The sequence below is a fragment of the Lycium ferocissimum genome, chromosome 1 (genome assembly GCF_029784015.1).
Source record: "Lycium ferocissimum isolate CSIRO_LF1 chromosome 1, AGI_CSIRO_Lferr_CH_V1, whole genome shotgun sequence".
In the NCBI taxonomy this organism is placed as follows: Eukaryota; Viridiplantae; Streptophyta; class Magnoliopsida; order Solanales; family Solanaceae; genus Lycium; species Lycium ferocissimum.
Genome location: NC_081342.1, coordinates 18073751 through 18091209, shown reverse-complemented (window position 1 = coordinate 18091209; position 17459 = coordinate 18073751).

Here is a 17459-nt window from a genome sequence, read left to right as displayed (position 1 = left end):
TCCATCCCGATTGAGGAGACCGTCCGATATGATCCATATCAGGTGTATAACCCCTAAATAATAGAATCGACATCATTAGTAGCATTCAAGTGCCACTATAATAATAATAATAATAATAATAATGATGATGATGATGATGATGATGATGATGATGATGATGATGATGATGAATGATGATGATGATGATGATGATGTAAAAAATGAATATTTACCACTGCCCGTCAAATTGCTGACTTAAACTATCCAGAGGCATTTGGCTAGTCAAAATGCTTTCATAGGTACTCGTCGTCGGGGTAATTGTGTTGATAAGTAGGTTCCGCTTGAGTGACTTCGGCTGAATTATAGACGGGCTTCCCAACGAGGTCTATTTCGGGCTTCCCAGAGCTCTAGCCATGAATTCAAGTCGATTAATGGGGACCTTCTATATACATTTCAAGAACGTTTAAAGTTATGCATTTCCTATAATCATAAGGCGCCTTCAAAAAATCAGTCAACGATTCATCGTCTTGAATGTACCACTGTCCATAACTAGTTACACCTTGCAGCGTAAATGACGTTGGATATTTTCCAATTATATTTAGATCAAAATCACTTCTACTAACTTGTAGTCTATTTTACAAGGCTTGGAGTAGTTTTGAGAATTTTAAGTCAAGTGGAAACTTAACATGATATTTTGGGGAAGAATCATAGCGCAAATTATTTTCCTCGAATATAATTTGTCCATCCCAGAATAAAGAAACTTTAATTCTTGGAACATCTGCCATATTTTGAATAATTTAGGAGGAATACAAAACGCAAAAACTAGATGAAACTTTAAATTTTTTGCTTTTTTTGCATTATACGAACTCGTTATGGCAGATTCCAGCAGTATAGCGCAGTAAATAACTGCGTTAATACACGCGGTGACGTAGTATGCGTTATCTTGGTATAACGCAAGATTTTTCTTGCGCTATACCGCATTTGCACCATATTGTCACCTCAAGTCAAAAACAGAAAAATGTCATGATTCGAATCAAACTTTATATAACGTAATTTGACGAATAGTTGTTACCAACCACACAAAATTGAGTTAGTATGTCATTTTTTGACCAATTTAGAGATATTAATCGTGTTATATCGTTCACTCCAGCAAACATATTTGAAGCAATGGGTAGGACCTAAGAACTAGATGATGATGATTTTCATTACTCAAATAACCCTAACGATAGATTCAATCGAGAATACAATAATAAAATGAGAGAGGAAAGGGATTGGCGTGTTAGGGAGGTTTAGAGCACAAGTTAGCGTCGATGGGGCTTAAACGCCCAAAAAAAAACGTGCTATGTCAATGCCTCGCGAACTCCACAAAGAGTTTAATTTGGCTCTTAGTCGTTTTGTGAAGAGAACAATCGGATGCAAATACGTTACCATAGGGTAGAATATGGTATACATGGTAGCACAAGATTTAGATCCAGTGGGATTGATTTAGTGAAATGTCCGATGAAGATTAATATTTTTCTTACAATAAGGTAAGTAGGTAGAGTCATAAAGACCCTCTCCCCCCCCCCCCAAGGTACTTGGGGGTTTGCAACTATATAAGTAGCCCTTTCTTTGCTATTAGACTACACCATATTCAATGTCGAGTAGTAGAAACTCAGCTTGGTCTTTACTCCTTCCAAAAGAACCAAATAGCAGTGATGATGAGAGTTCAAATCATAGTAGTTTTTCGAGCGATACCAGTGATTTCAAACTAGATGAGCTAAATCCCCACCTTCTTATAGAGCGTAATGATGATTTCTGCAGTGTGAAATATTCAGATCCGCGGGAATATTATTGCGGTTTACGCCGAAAATGGTCACATCGGCTTGCCGAATCAGAACGTCTTGTTCGTGACTTGAAAAATCTCAACGCTCCAATACCAACAAGGTACTCCTTAACCATGCCTCAAGTAGGTCCAGAAACTTGCGAGCTTGCCGTGCAAAGGATTAGAAAAGAAAACAACGGGATCTTTGGTAAGACGATGTAGATTTTACATGCTAAAGTTGGCCGAAGAACAAGCATCATCAACCGGTAGAGAACTAGCGCTACCGAAAAAGATGTGTCTTAAGAAACCGCCAATATTTTTTTACGAGGACGATATTGAGGACTTGTACTGCGATGATGATTAAGAATGTTGTGATTTTAGTTTTAAGTTTAATATATCATTATGTTGTTATTTTGAAGAATATTAATATGTTAAGTATTTTCATCTACTCAAGGTTATGAATGATGCAATTTAATTAAGTTTTTTTTTTTTTGTATGAATGCTGCCATTTTAACTAACTTTCGAGCACTTTTCAACCTCTAAAACGGCCATCCGAACTTTTGTGTATCCTTGATGTGTTGAGCCTACCTTATTAATCGCATAAAAATAAGTAGGGTTCTATATAAAATATTGAAGTTTCGGGGTCCCGAAGCATGATTAATCTATGGTCAAAGTACTTTAAAAAGTGTAGCGAAAGAAGGGTTAACCAAAAGAGTCGAAAAAAAAACACACGCACACTATAGCGCAAGGTAATTTCTTTGCTATAGCGATTAACGGAACCATCTCGGGTTAACTACTTTAGCGCGATAAATTCTTGCGCTAAAGGTATTTTCGTAACATTTTTTTTTGTTGGGATATTTTGGTTGAAACTGTTTTTTTTTTGGGCATTTTGGTTCCGGCCCCTGGTCCGGTGGGGGTGGTGGGGAGTGGGGATTGGAGTGGAGCGTGGGTGGGGGTAGGGTGAGGTTGAGTGGAGGGTGGGTGTGGTTGAGGTGGAGGGGTGGGGTTGGAATGGAGGGTGGGTGGTGATGTGGGGGTGGGTTGGAGTGGAGGGTGGGTGGTGGGGTTGGGGTTGGGGGTGGAGCTTATGGTAAAAAAAAAAAAAATCATACAAGAATACTTCTTAATGATATTAAGACTTGGTTTAAGATCTTAATGATTAAGACTTATTCAGACCCAATAAGTGCTTAGATCTTAATGCAAACAAATAAACTTAATAGCCTAAGGTCTGAACCATTCAGATTCAGACCTCCAATAAGTGCAAACAAATGAGGCCTAAGGCAAAACACGTTGAATTTTTTTCATTGGCTTCTTACCATGTGTTGGTATATTAGTACACCATGTTCTCTTTAATTTGAGGTGGCTTCTTACCATATTAATATACATTGTCTCCTTTAATCAGAACTTGAATAGATGCAGGAAGCTACTATCCTTATTACATTCTAACTTATACTCCTCGGATCAAAAAGAGTGTTCACTCAGTCATTTGCACACTCCTTAAGAAAATACTAACTTCTAGACAAAAAGAGGTAATTTGACTAAACTGCCCCTAATTAAATAGGTATTGGGATTTGGTCACATAGCACTTAATAGGGGCAAATCTGAAAAAATAAGGTTACTTCTTTCTTGATTTGATAAGTGAACACTCTTTTTTACTCAAGAAAAAAAAGCTAAGTGTACACTTTTTTTTATCCGGAGGGAGTAACAATTAGTACTTCCTAAGCATTCTGAAATTAACTTTGTTCGTTGCTACATAACTTCGAGTCCGGAGCCAAAATGGGTTATTTTTACAGCAAAGAGCCCAAAATGGGCTGCTCTTTTTTTTTTATACCACAATGGGTATTTCGTTGGTTATCCAACGAAATACCCAAAGATTCTTGTTCATGGCGAGAATAATTTAAACCAAATTTTTTTTTTTTTTTTTTTTTTTTTGTATTTCGTGATGCTATTCACGAAATAGCATTAAATTTTTTTTTTTTAATTTGGTTCATACAAAAAACGAAATTAAAAAAAAAAAATTTGTCCTATTTCGTTGGTAGTCCAACGAAATAGGACAAATTTTTTTATTTTTTTATTTCGTTTTTTGTATTTCATGATACTACTAACGAAATAGCATTAAATTTTTTATTTTTTTTTTATTTGGCTCATACAAAAAAGGGTCCGGAACAAAAATGACTCAATAAAAAACCAAATGAACCAAAATACCCCAACAAAAAAAAGAGTTACAAAACTACCTTTAGCGCAGTAAAATACTGCGCTAAAGATTTTTTTTGCATAGCGCGATAAAATCTTTATGCAATATAGCTAACTTATTAGAAAAAAAAATTTGGTAAACTTTTTTTTTGTTTGAAAAAACTTAGTGTTTTTTCCATACTTTGACCAACGATTAGTCGTGTGTTAAGACTCAAACGTCAATATTTTATATAGAACTTTGATATTTTTTTTTTAACGTACAATAATGTAGGCGATACATCAGGATACATGAGACATTCGGATAGTCATTTTAGGGGTTGAAAAGGTGCCCGAAGTAAGTTTTGTTTGACTGTAAGGTTATTTTAGTCAACTTTATATGTAGAGAAAATTAGTCAGCTTTTTTTTGTCCTATTTCGTTGGACTACCAACGAAATAGGACAAATTTTTTTTTTTTTAATTTCGTTTTTTGTATGAACCAAATTAAAAAAAAAAAAAATTTAATGCTATTTTGTGAATAGCATCACGAAATACAAAAAAAAAAAAAAAAAAAAATTTTTGGTTGAAATTATTAAGCATGAGCAGATAAATCTTTGGGTATTTCGTTGGATAGCCAACGAAATACCCATTGTGTATAAAAAAAAAAAAAGCGATTTACCATTTGAGCTCTTTGCTGTAAAAATAACCCATTTTGGCTCCGGACTCACATAACTTCTATCATAATAAGAATCCTTGGCCTTGTGTTGTGCAGCCGTATTAGACAAGAATTATATAACAGAGTTTAATCAAGTTTCAACACTTTTTACATTTTTGTACATTAGTGTTATAGAAATTATATAATTAATAAAGGACAAAAAAGTTATTCAATATTTGAAGGATATTTTAGTCAACCAACATTTATATTCATGCTTTTAAAATAATATAGATAGATATATTATTCAAAATTAAGAGTGTAGTGCGATAAGATCCTTAGGTTTCCAACTATACGAAGAGATGTTAAATTTTGAGTCCCAAAGAACGGAGAAACTCCTTCTAGATAGTCATTCCATCTTTAGTGGGTCCAATGTGACATGAATTTTAATTAGTTCAGTCAATGAATCGGATAGTTAAGCCATCTTGGGTTAAGATGCCAACGCATTTTTTCACTCATTGAAACTGGATTGGGGGTGAAAGTGAGCAAGTTACTGACCATTGATTCATTGAACCAATTTGATCCTTACTGCTCAATGCACTTTAAACCGATAAACTTATGCCTTTCTTAGGACATAAAAAATAGGAATCCTTTGTTTTAATGCTACTCCATAAACAGAATCGACAGATAAAAAGTTGCTTACTACTAAATATATCGAGCTATACGAGCGTTATGTTTGAGCACAATCACGGAAATCTTTCGCTGTAAGAGAAATGTGCATTTATAAGTAAAAATTCATCTTTGCTACTATGAAGAGTAGACTACTTCCGCACATGTTAAAGACCTAAATAACAAGAAAAATCCATATGTGATGTTCCACATGAATCCATATTCGAAGGACATCGACACATCGTACCAAAGTCGTACAATTAGGACTTCTGATATGGTTTAACGTACGTAGCAAATTAACCTTCCTAGTGTGGTTATCACAAACTAATTTTAACGGCCACTTCTTTTCAAATAAACAAGGATAGAAGACTAACTTTTACAAGAACAAACAAACGAAAGCCATAACAATGACAAAACCAACACAGTTGAAACAAGAGTATTATTTAATATGGAAACAGCAAATTCACTATATCAACACCAACCATTAGGCCATTTGTTCTTGTGGTCTAATCTTTTGAAAATTTTCTTTTTCTTTGAACCAGAACCTAGAGATGAGCTCGAACCGGGAGAAGAAGCTGGTCGCACTATATTCAGCTTCTGTCGCGGTCTCCATATTAGCTTCCAGAACTTACCTCGGCGGACTGGGGTGGCTGCAGGGCACTCATATTTCGAGGCCTCAGCATTCAACAAATTTAGAAAGTTGTCATTTTCCAGCTCCAAAAAAACTTCATCCTTAGTCCGAATAGTATTCAGCCTGGCATACCTTTGTTCCAGAGACTCTTTAGGTACATTTCTTGCCAATAGAGGAGAAGCACCACCCCAATTATTTCTACCCAAAGATGGGTGTTGGGGTGTCCTAAACTCAAGTAAATCCCTTTGCCTCATCTCCAATTCACTTTTCACAATCTTACTGCTTTTTTATGGCTACATAACCACTCTTAACACATAATATGTCCAAATGATTCTTGTTTGATGTCACTCTAACCTCTGTCCAAATATCTTTTCTTGTCCTTTAAATAATGGATTTTACAAGATCCAGTTCATGTGTGGTCATAATAGCCCTTTAACTTCTACCTAATTGGCGGTATAAATGGATTTTAATTAAGATGGATAATGTGGGTGAAAAACTCAAGAAAAGGGCCCAATGGGACGGCTAATTCGAGAAATAAAAACAATGCAATACAGAAGCCTGCCTTCTGCAAAATGACAACCAATTGAAATTAACTTCCTAAAAAAGCTATGTTACCTGGAAAGATACTTTCTTTTGACTTGAATGATATTTTTTAAATGAAGATGAGCACATTGACAATTTATTAAAGGATCTTTTGGACATTCTTTCTGTAAGCTACTGTCAAGGAGAATAGTAATAATTTCATACACAGCTCAGCAAGAAATTTCATCGATCAACGTCATCCAGTATATAAAGACAGTGAAGCTCAGGGATATATACAGGTACTACCTATTGGAGCACATGTTACCTGCTGATCAGAACTGAGTTGACCACTTCTTTAGCTAGTCATTAGGAGTTTGTTGTCTTTTATCTTCTCAATAAAATCTCCCTTTCCTAGGAGTTAGCTTAGCAAAGTAGTTTAGTCCTCCTCTTTCAAAGGAGTTAGTTTAGGAAGTGGTTATTCCTTCTTGTATATAAAGGCTGCATTGATTCAATAAAAGAATACAAGTCTTTTGTGCTCTATTCTTGTTCTTATATGGTATCAGAAGCCTCAACACACTCTAACGAGTAAGATCCTAACTTCTTTTTTCCCACCCACCCTCCACATATGGCCAATACACCCAGAGTCGTTAACGCTGATACTAATGTCGCTGCGACAGTCGTCCAATTCAACCCGGCATCACAGTTGCCAATCAAACTAAATGGCAGTCAAAACTTTACAACATGGAAAGCACAATTTTCCATGCTTATGCATGGTCATGATCTGTACGGTCATCTCGATGGGTCTACTCCTGCCCCATCTCGCACTATCACCACCGGCACAGTCACTAATGCCAATCCAGCATTTCCTCTTTGGTTTCGTCAAGATCAACTCATTCAGAATGCACTCATGGCATCTGTTGATCCAACAATTGCTTCAACTGTTGCTGCTGCTGATTCAGCACAGAAAGCTTGGGATGCATTGCACATCGCATATGCAAACAAGTCCCAAACCAGAATTTTCAGTCTTCGCGATCGGCTTGCGAGACTCACAAAAGACTCCCAACCAGTCACTGATTATTTGCAGCAGATTCGATCTATTTCCGATGAACTATCTACTGCTGGTGCCCCGGTCACAAACTCTGAACTTATTGTCAAAGTCCTGAGTGGTTTAGGTCCAGAATTCCGTGAGATCTCAGCTGCAATCCGTGCTCGTGACTCCACTATCACGTATGAAGAACTCTATGAAAAGCTTCTTGACCATGAGCTTTTCCTTAAACATGAAGAGTCTAAGAAAGCTCCTAGCCCGATTACTGCTGCTGCTGCTACATTCAACAGGACTGGTACCTCGCACAATCGCAACAATCGCCGCCCCAACAATAACACGGGCAGCAACCAACAATGGCGATCCAACAATCGCTTTCATTCACCCAACCAGTGGCGATCCCCAAACACCAACAACTCTTATGATGGTGTTCGCTGCCAATTGTGCAACAAGCACGGTCATGTTGCAAGTGTTTGTAGATCCAAATCTCACGATCATTTGGAGGCCAAGGCTCACTATGTTTCAGGAACCCCTACAACAGCCAATCCTTGGATTCTCGACTCTGGAGCAACTCATCATATAACAACTGAACCTCACAACTTGCAGGAATACAATGGCATGGAGGGGGTCTCTATGGGTGATGGTAACAAAATACCAATTACTCACACTGGTTTAACACAATTACATGCATCAAATAATGCTTTCAAACTCTCTAACACTCTTTTGTGCTCCTAAGATTAAACGCAATTTACTTTCGCTCTAAATTTTGTCAAGATAACCTAACCTCTATTGAATTCTTCCACTTTTCATTTTTAAATGAAGGACACGGAAACGCGGACTCCGTTGGTGCACGGTCGGAGTAAAGACTCTCTATGAGTGGCCACCCACACCTTCCAAACCTTATCCTAAGGCTCGTTTGGCCACCACCAACACATCCATTTTTACCCGGCATCGTCGATTGGGTCATCCACAAACAAGAGTTTTCAATTATGTTTTGAATAAATTCTCGCTACCTTGCTCGCGAGAAATCCTAGTTTGTAATTCGTGTTCATCAAATAAGGCTCATCGCCATCCTTTTCAACAGCTTACTTTATCAAGTACGCAACTGTTTCAAACAATATTTAGTGATTTATGGGGCCCTTCTCCGGTTCTATCGATTGACAAAAAATTATATTACTTGCATTTTTGTTGATCGGTACACTAAATATACTTGGCTCTACACATTAAAGAATAAAAGTGAAGTTAAAGAGTACATTAAAAATTTTCAAGCGTTAGTAGAACGCCGTTTTAATACGAAAGTTCTTTCTATCTATACAGATGGTGGTGGCGAATATAAAAGTCTTGATCCATACCTAAGTTCTCAAGGTATTGAACATCTTTTATCTCCTCCATACACCCCCCAAAGAGTCGCCCTTACCGAAAGACGACACGGACATATTATTGAAACGGCAAGAACTTTACTTCACGAAGCATCGCTACCACCGACTCTTTGGTCTTTTGCTTGTCAACATGCGCTTTATCTTATCAATCGCCTACCAACCTCACTTTTACAAAATAAATCACCTTTTCAAATATTGTTTGGTCAAAATCCGGATTACAGTTCTTTAAAAATTTTTGGGTGTCTCTGTTATCCCTGGCTCAAACCATATTCAACGAATAAATTAGAGCCACGATCCACACCCTGTGTTTATTTAGGTTTTCCTTTAAAATATTATTGTCATCAATGTTTTGATCCGAAGTCCTCAAAAATATATTTATCTAGAGATGTAAATTTTTTTGAAAATAATTTTCCTTTTCAACATATATTTTCCAATATTTCTTCAACTTTTAAAACTCTCACGTGGGAAAACCCCACTGAAACTAACCCTACACAATCTCCTATTTTTCTCCCCTATAATAAGTGAATTACCCAACCCTATACTTCTCCCAACTGCGATAACAACAACGCTCACCAAGATACCGTCTCCTTCGCCTATGCTCCCGGCAGAATCACTCCAGTACGTCTCCCTCTTCATCCCCAACAAATTCTCGTTGCTCCTCCTTCTCTCAATGATCCCCAATCTTATCCCCTGTTGCCAGCTCGAACAGTTATCTAAAGAAATTCAAACGTCTCCTCTCCAAAGACAATCACTACCTGCATTATCACCAATCCCTGCCTCACCAACTATATATTCTCGCCCACATCTTGTTCGGTCCCACACCACAATCACCATCTTTTCCAATTGTGTACGCGTGAGGAGAAACACAAAAATGGCATCCGCAAGCCACAACCCCGCTCCTCACCTCTGCCTCGATGCACCACCCCCACAACCTCCCCGCACTTTGTTCCGCATCCGAACCTCGCAACCTTCCCTTCTCCGAAAGAAATCGGGTTGTCACTCGTTCCCAACACAACATTCACAAACCAAAAACCATTCTTGACTTCATGGCTCACCTGTCCCCCACTATTACCCCTACCAATTTTAAACAAGCTAACAAACACCCAGAGTGGCAACGAGCAATGAAAACTGAATTTGATGCATTGTTAAATAACCAGACGTGGGAATTAGTACCGCATGACCCCACGAAAAACATTGTCTCTTGCAAGTGGTTATACAGGTTAAAAGGAAGGTCGATGGAACAGTTGATCGCTACGAGGCTCGACTTGTTGCAAAAGGGTTCACGCGGCGACACTGGAGTTGACTATCAAGCAACATTTAGTCGGTTGTCAAACCGACTGCATGCGTATGGTGCTTTCAATTCTTTGTCCCGCCCGAAATTGGCCTCGCGACAACTTGATGTCAACAATGCTTTTTTGCACGGACATACGGAAGAAGAAGTGTACATGGTTCGACCCACGGGTTTTGAGGACGAGCGGCTTCCCATCTCATATTTGTCGTCGAAGAGGCAATATATGGTGAAACAAGCTCCTCGGGCTTGGTATAATGAACTGAAGGAGTTTCTTTTTTATGTGGGATTTGTCAAGTCGGAATCTGATGCCTCACTTTTCATTCGCACAGTGTCGAATAGTGTTTTGTATGTCCTGGTTTACGTCGATGATATCATCATCACCGGGAACACTTCAATCGGAGGAATGTAGATGGCTATAATGTGTCTCGCGGACGATTCTCCATCAAGGATCTCGGAACCTTAATTTTTTTCTAGGAGTTGAGGTGCTCGTGTTGCGATGGGATTACATTATCACGGTCCAATTACGTGAATGAAATCCTCTCCGAAGAAAACATGAAGGATCTGCAAGCCGCTAAAACTCCGATGAGTGCCTTGAATTGCTCCAACTAAATGATGGAGACGAGAACCAACTGATGCCACTCGCTACAGGAAAGTTCTTGGAAAACTCCAGTACTTATCGTTCACTCGTCCAGATATCAGCTTCTCCGTAAATAAATTGTCACAATTTATGCACTCCCCGTCTGAAGTACACTGGAAAGCACTCAAACGAGTGCTTAGGTATCTACAAGGAACAATTCATCTTGGTCTTCGCATTCAGAAAGCCAATGATTTTAAACTCCACATGTACTCGACGCGGTTGAGTGGCGATGTCGGTGACCGCGCCTCCACTACCGGATACATTTTGTTTTCGGACAAAATCTCTGTTAGCGGTCATCTAGGAAACAACGGACGATTTGCTCGCTCATCAACGGAAAGCGAGTATCGTGCGATTCTGCAAGTGCGATGGGCGAAGCAAATTGGGTGACAAATGCAACACGACGAACTAAATGTTTCAATTCCACAAGCACCAATCATCTACTGTGACAATATTGGTGCAACGTATCTGTGCGAAAATCCAGCTTTCCACAGCCGTATGAAGCATATTGTTGTGGATTTTCACTTTGTTCGAAAGCAGGTACAGCAAAAACAAGTGCGCATTGTTCATATACATGCTGCGGATCAGCTCGCGGACACACTCACCAAACCTCTACCAAAGCCAGCATTTGACAGACACTTATTCAAACTAGGCGTTGTTACACACTGCCTAGCTTGAGGGGGGCGTATTGGAGCACATGTTACCTGGCTCGATCGTAATCGAGTTGACCACTTCTTTAGCTAGTCATTAGGAGTTTGTTGTCTTTTATCTTCTCAATAAAATCTCCCTTTCCTAGGAGTTAGCTTAGCAAAGTAGTTTAGTCCTCCTCTTTCAAAGGAGTTAGTTTAGGAAGTGGTTATTCCTTCTTGTATATAAAGGCTGCATTGATTCAATAAAAGAATACAAGTCTTTTGTGCTCTATTCTTGTTCTTATACTACCGACGAAGCTCAGGGCTACAACAAGGACAACAGGTCCATATTTTACAAAATTAAACCTCATTATACCTAACTTGCAAGCAACCCTAAGTCTAGTAAAATAGTAATTCAACTGTACCGAACACAACTTCTATAGCAATTGTATAAAACACTACTATGGATCGATGGATTGAGTTATCAATCTAATTAAACAAACTATTATTTACAACTATCTTCTTGTTTCTCTCACTTGACTTCATCTAGTCTCGTGTGTATTGCCTCAGGACTTGATAACTTGTTAATACTGCAAAAGAAAAAGAGACTAATGACATCAAACCGCTTTCAGTTGTGACTGAAAAGACAGTATCAAGTGGCATGTAATCCTTGAAGACTGGTCAAGGATTACCATAAGAGAACATCCCCACAAGATGTTTACCCGTAAAACGGTTCAGTTGAATTTGTAGATGTGGTCAAGGACACGTGAATCAGAGTAACCAATAAGATTAAGATGTTCGTATTAAGCTAATGTAAATACTCATAAACAAAGTGAGTGGTAAGGAATAGGCTGGGCTGCCGTTAGTAATTCCAGTCCGGCCGTGGCACTGGAGCTTAGTAAAAGATGACAATAAGATTAAAGTGTAAGCAAAGAATAATTGTGTGAACCGAGTGTATTAGCTTGTATATCGTGTCCTTACAATGGGAATGACAAACCCTATATATACTAAGAGCTAGGGGCACACATTTCATGTATTACGCCCCTACCCATAATGAGCTTTAAATACATAGCAATTAATGAAGAGGACCATAAAGCATGATTACAACATATTCGTAACGCCTGAACTGACCCGTAACGGAAGACCGTTGCACTCTCGTACGGAGCTGTTCTAATCTACCACCGGGTCTTGCGCTTTTTCCGGTACCGTGGCTCTACCACCGGTGGTAATTGTGCTGATTCATCTTATGACTTGTCCTCTATGCCATGTGTCCTAGCCGTATTGGTCCAGTTGTGTCCTCCGTATTTTGCCCAATACACAAGATGCCAGTTTTTCATAAATTATCTAAAATATAATTTACTTATATAATTAACACCACTAGTTCCTTCTTCTGAAGGACTTCGGGAAGCAGAGGAGATCAGGCAGAACGTTCAAATAAATGTACTTAAATATAGTTGCCAAACATGGCCATCCACTATGTTAACTCTTCATGCTGTTTATTTCAATCAGCAAAGTAGCTGTGATTTTATCAAAATTATGTGCAAAATTAAGGTAAATCTAATACTTCCTCAAACTCGTAGACTATCCTTTTTATGTCTGACTCTAGTTGAGAAACAGAGTTAAAAATATTTCTTTAAGCCAGTCGAAGGTTTGTCATAGATTACTTAATTTAACATACGTAAATAGAAGTGTATGAAATGTTTTCTACAAATCCCAGTAGTAAACACTATGCATCTGTCTACAAAAATCTGCAAATGTTTATTGCTTTATTTTCTATAGGTAAAAGGTACAAATATACCCCTTAACTTTACGATTTAGAGCATATATATCCCCTCGTTAAAAAAGTGGCATTTACAAAATGATGCAACTATATCCTTTTTGCTGACAATTTTTTTTTTGTAAAAATCATTTAACTTATTTTTTAATTAAAAAAATAACACGTGGCTTTAAAAAAAAAGTCTACCCATTTTTTTTTAGTAGACATATTTTTCTAAGGGAAAAGGACATATATGGCCGGTCGGCCATAAATAATCCCACCCTCTAGGTCAAGTTTTCCCAAACCCAAATTATACTCAATAAACTAATCTCATCCATTAGTCAAAACTTAAATAAGACAATTTTCAAATAAAAACCCAAACATAAAAATATTTGAGGCGATTTTTATATATAATATGTGTCATTTGTGTATAAAATATGTATCAGTACCTATCTGTAATGTATAGAAACTGTATAAAATATGAATCACTAAGGTATGTATCATTTTTGTATATAATATGTATCATTTGTGTATATAATGTGTATCAGCACAGTGCAACTGCCCTGTATAGAATAGAAAATTGTATCATTTTTGTATATAATATGTATCATTTTTTGTATAGAAAGTGTATATATAATTCCAGCATGTGTATAAACTGTATCAGTCTTGTATAAAAAGTGTACCATACGTATAAAAAATGTATTATAGAAATTGTATCATTGTGGTATATAATATGTATCACTATTGTATATGTTAAAAATAAATATCATATCATTATTGTATAATATGTGTATAATTAACGTATAATTTATGTATAATAAATGTATGATTAATTCCAGCATATGTATATAAACTGTATAATTCTTGTATATAAAGTGTATATATAATTCCAACGTATTAAGCGCCTGAGCTGTTGGGCCGGCCAGCCTTGACATTATTTTGGGTCGACCGGCCATTTTTTGACATTAATTTGGGCCGACCGAACTCCTGGGGGTATTAGGCCCAAATGTTGGCCAAATGTAACATTACTTTGGGTCATTGGACACACAGTGTCCTTTTCCCATTTTCTAAGGGAAAAAGACATACATGGCCGGTCGGCCACAAATAATCCACCCTCTACCCCATTTTTTCCCAAATCCAATTATACCCACTAACCTAATCTCATCCATTAGCCAAAACTTAAATAAGACAATTTTCAAATAAAAACCCAAACATAAAAATATTTGAGGCGATTTTTATATATAATATGTATCATTTGTGTATAAAATATGTATCAGTACCTATATGTAATGTGTAGAAACCAGAGGCGGATCCAGGATTTGAAGTTTTCGAGTGCCATGCGTCATTCAATCAATTTGGGCTTCGGGTCGGATTATTCGTCTTTTCGGGCTTTGATTCGGGTTATTCGTCTTTTCCGATGAAACATTTGTTTATAGCAATATACAGAAGAGAAAAGCATAAATGTTCCAATAATATTACTAATATCACAAATATCCATCATTCATTTACAATTGTCCTCGACGAGGTTTCATCTTCTGAAAATGATCAATGATGACATCATTACTTACATTTGTAAATACATCACGCTCTATGTAACATACAAAACAATCATTCAGATATTGACCACCAATGCTATTCCGCACTTCATTTTTGATCCGCTTCATGGATGAGAGAGAAGAAAGAACTTATGTTGTTAAGTTTATATATCTAAACAAAAACAAAAAAAGTAACTAATAAGAAATAAAAAAGATCCAAGAATAATAAATTAAATTAGTCAACATAAATAACTAATAATTGAAACTAAGTCAGCTCGAATTATTAAAAAGAAAAAGAAAGAGATTAGAAAAGGAGGATTTCTACCTTACATTGCTGCTTGCTGATGCTGTCTATTTTTGTTGTAAATTTATTTTTTTCTAAAAAGAAAGTCGTTAAGCGAGTTCAATCCCATGCATCCACCAGTGGCACTACGGCGTGTGTTTGTCATCAGGGTGCCACTTTAATATTTACCGATACATTATGTATATATAACCTATATATACATACAGTTTCATCCAAAGCTTGCGGGTGGCGTGGCATCCCCACGCCACTGAGTAGATCCGCCCCTGATAGAAACTGTATAAAATATGAATCGCTAAGGTATGTATCATTTTTGTATATAATATGTATCATTTTTGTATATAATATGTATCATTTGTGTATATAATGTGTATCAGCACAGTGCAATTGCCCTGTATAGAATAGAAAATTGTATCATTTTTGTATATAATATGTATCATTTTTTGTATAGAAAGTGTATATATAATTCCAGCATGTGTATATAAACTGTATCAGTCTTGTATAAAAAGTGTACCATATGTATAAAAAATGTATTATAGAAACCGTATCATTGTGGTATATAATATATATCACTATTATATATGTTAAAAATAAATATCATATCATTATTGTATAAGACGTGTCTAATAAATGTATAATTAACGTATAATTTATGTATAATAAATGTATGATTAATTCCAGCATATGTATATAAACTGTATAATTCTTGTATATAAAGTGGATATATAATTCCAACATATGTATATATGCTGTAGTAGCCCTTTAGTAGCGATTAAGTCTTTTTTTTTTTTTTTAAGCGCCTGGGCTGTTGGGCCGGCCAGCCTTGACATTATTTTGGGCCGACTGGCCATTTCTTGGCATTAATTTGGGCCGACCGGACTCCTAGGGGTATTAGGCCCAAATGTTGGCCAAATGTGGCATTACTTTGGGCCATTGGACACACAGTGTCCTTTTCCCCTTTTCTAAAGCCACATGGTAATATATTTTTTTTCTAATGGGTTGGGTCTTGTTCGTTTGGGTAGACTTATTTTTTAAAATTCACGGAGATATTTTTTTAAGCGAACGAGACCCGACACACCAGAAAAAAATTACCATGTGGCTTTAGAAAAATATGTCTACTAAAATATATTAAAGTCACGTGGCATTTTTTTAAATTAAAATATAACCTAAATGATTTTTTATTTTTTAAATATCGTCAGTGAAAAGGGTATATTTCTTGACCGCTTGTGTAACAGCATGGGTATATTCGTACCATTTTGTAACGGTTGAAGTATATTATACTATTTTTTTTACGAGGAATATATCTGCTCTAAATCGCAAAATTGAGAGTATATTTGAGCCTTTGCCTTTTTCTATAAGTTTGCTTCACTTCAAATATCGTATGTTTCACAAGCAGGTTTTCACGCGGAGTACAAGTGACAAAGTGTCTTACTCCAACTCTTAATACATGCTGGCAATTTCAATTAAACAAGAATAAGTCAATAAACCTTAAAACGCCGGATTTCTAGATTCTCGTCAATTTCAACTGCATTAGCATTTAATGCAACATGAAGTTCAGGCTACATATAGTTTGTACATTCATCACGCACAAGATCTTGTTTATCTCAAGCCTCAGGTAAAATAAACTTCAGCTGCGGTAAGAAAATCTCCTGCAAAGTTGATGAAACTAGAGAGTTAATTAGCAACAACAATTGACAGAGAAATTGTCAATAAACTTTTATTCGGAGTACCTATCAGTTAAACACTCAACTTTGGAACTTATATGTTTGTGAATGTTGTGTAAGCAACCGAATTGAACTGTCCAAGCTACAGTTTCAAATCAGAAAGGACAGAATGGAGGTTTTCACAGAGAGAACATTTAAGAAATGTTGCTGAATATCTCTCAAATTAAGAGTTCTACCATTAAAAGACAGGACATGATGAGAAATCAGATGTAACTTCAACTCTTTTAATCATCCTGGATTTGTGTAATATTTTTGGTTAGACTTCCACAAGATCTTTTTAGGGTTAGATTATTTTCTTCAAGGTGGCACTCCATCTCAATGATATACTTTAAATGGTTAAAAATAAGATGGTGGAGGTTCATAGCTTTGAGTGACAAATTTAAGCTAAGTCTTCAACGATAAGGGTATATTTGAATCAAATTCAACTGGAGAGCAACACTAAAACAATAACAAACCCAATGTAATCCCATTAGTGATATTTGAGAAGGGTAGTGTGTACGCAGATCTTATCCATACACTATGAAGGTAAACAGGCTATTGAGAGCAACATTATTTCATCTTTCATGATTAATGGCCAAATTGAACCTCTAAAATGTGCAAATATAATTGTGTAGTTAAACCCAAAATTGGCTCAGCTATTCTCTCTCTCTCTCTCTCTCTCTATATATATATATATATATATATATATATATATGGATAGATAGAATAAATTCTTTTATGTCTTAAGGTATTATTTGAGACA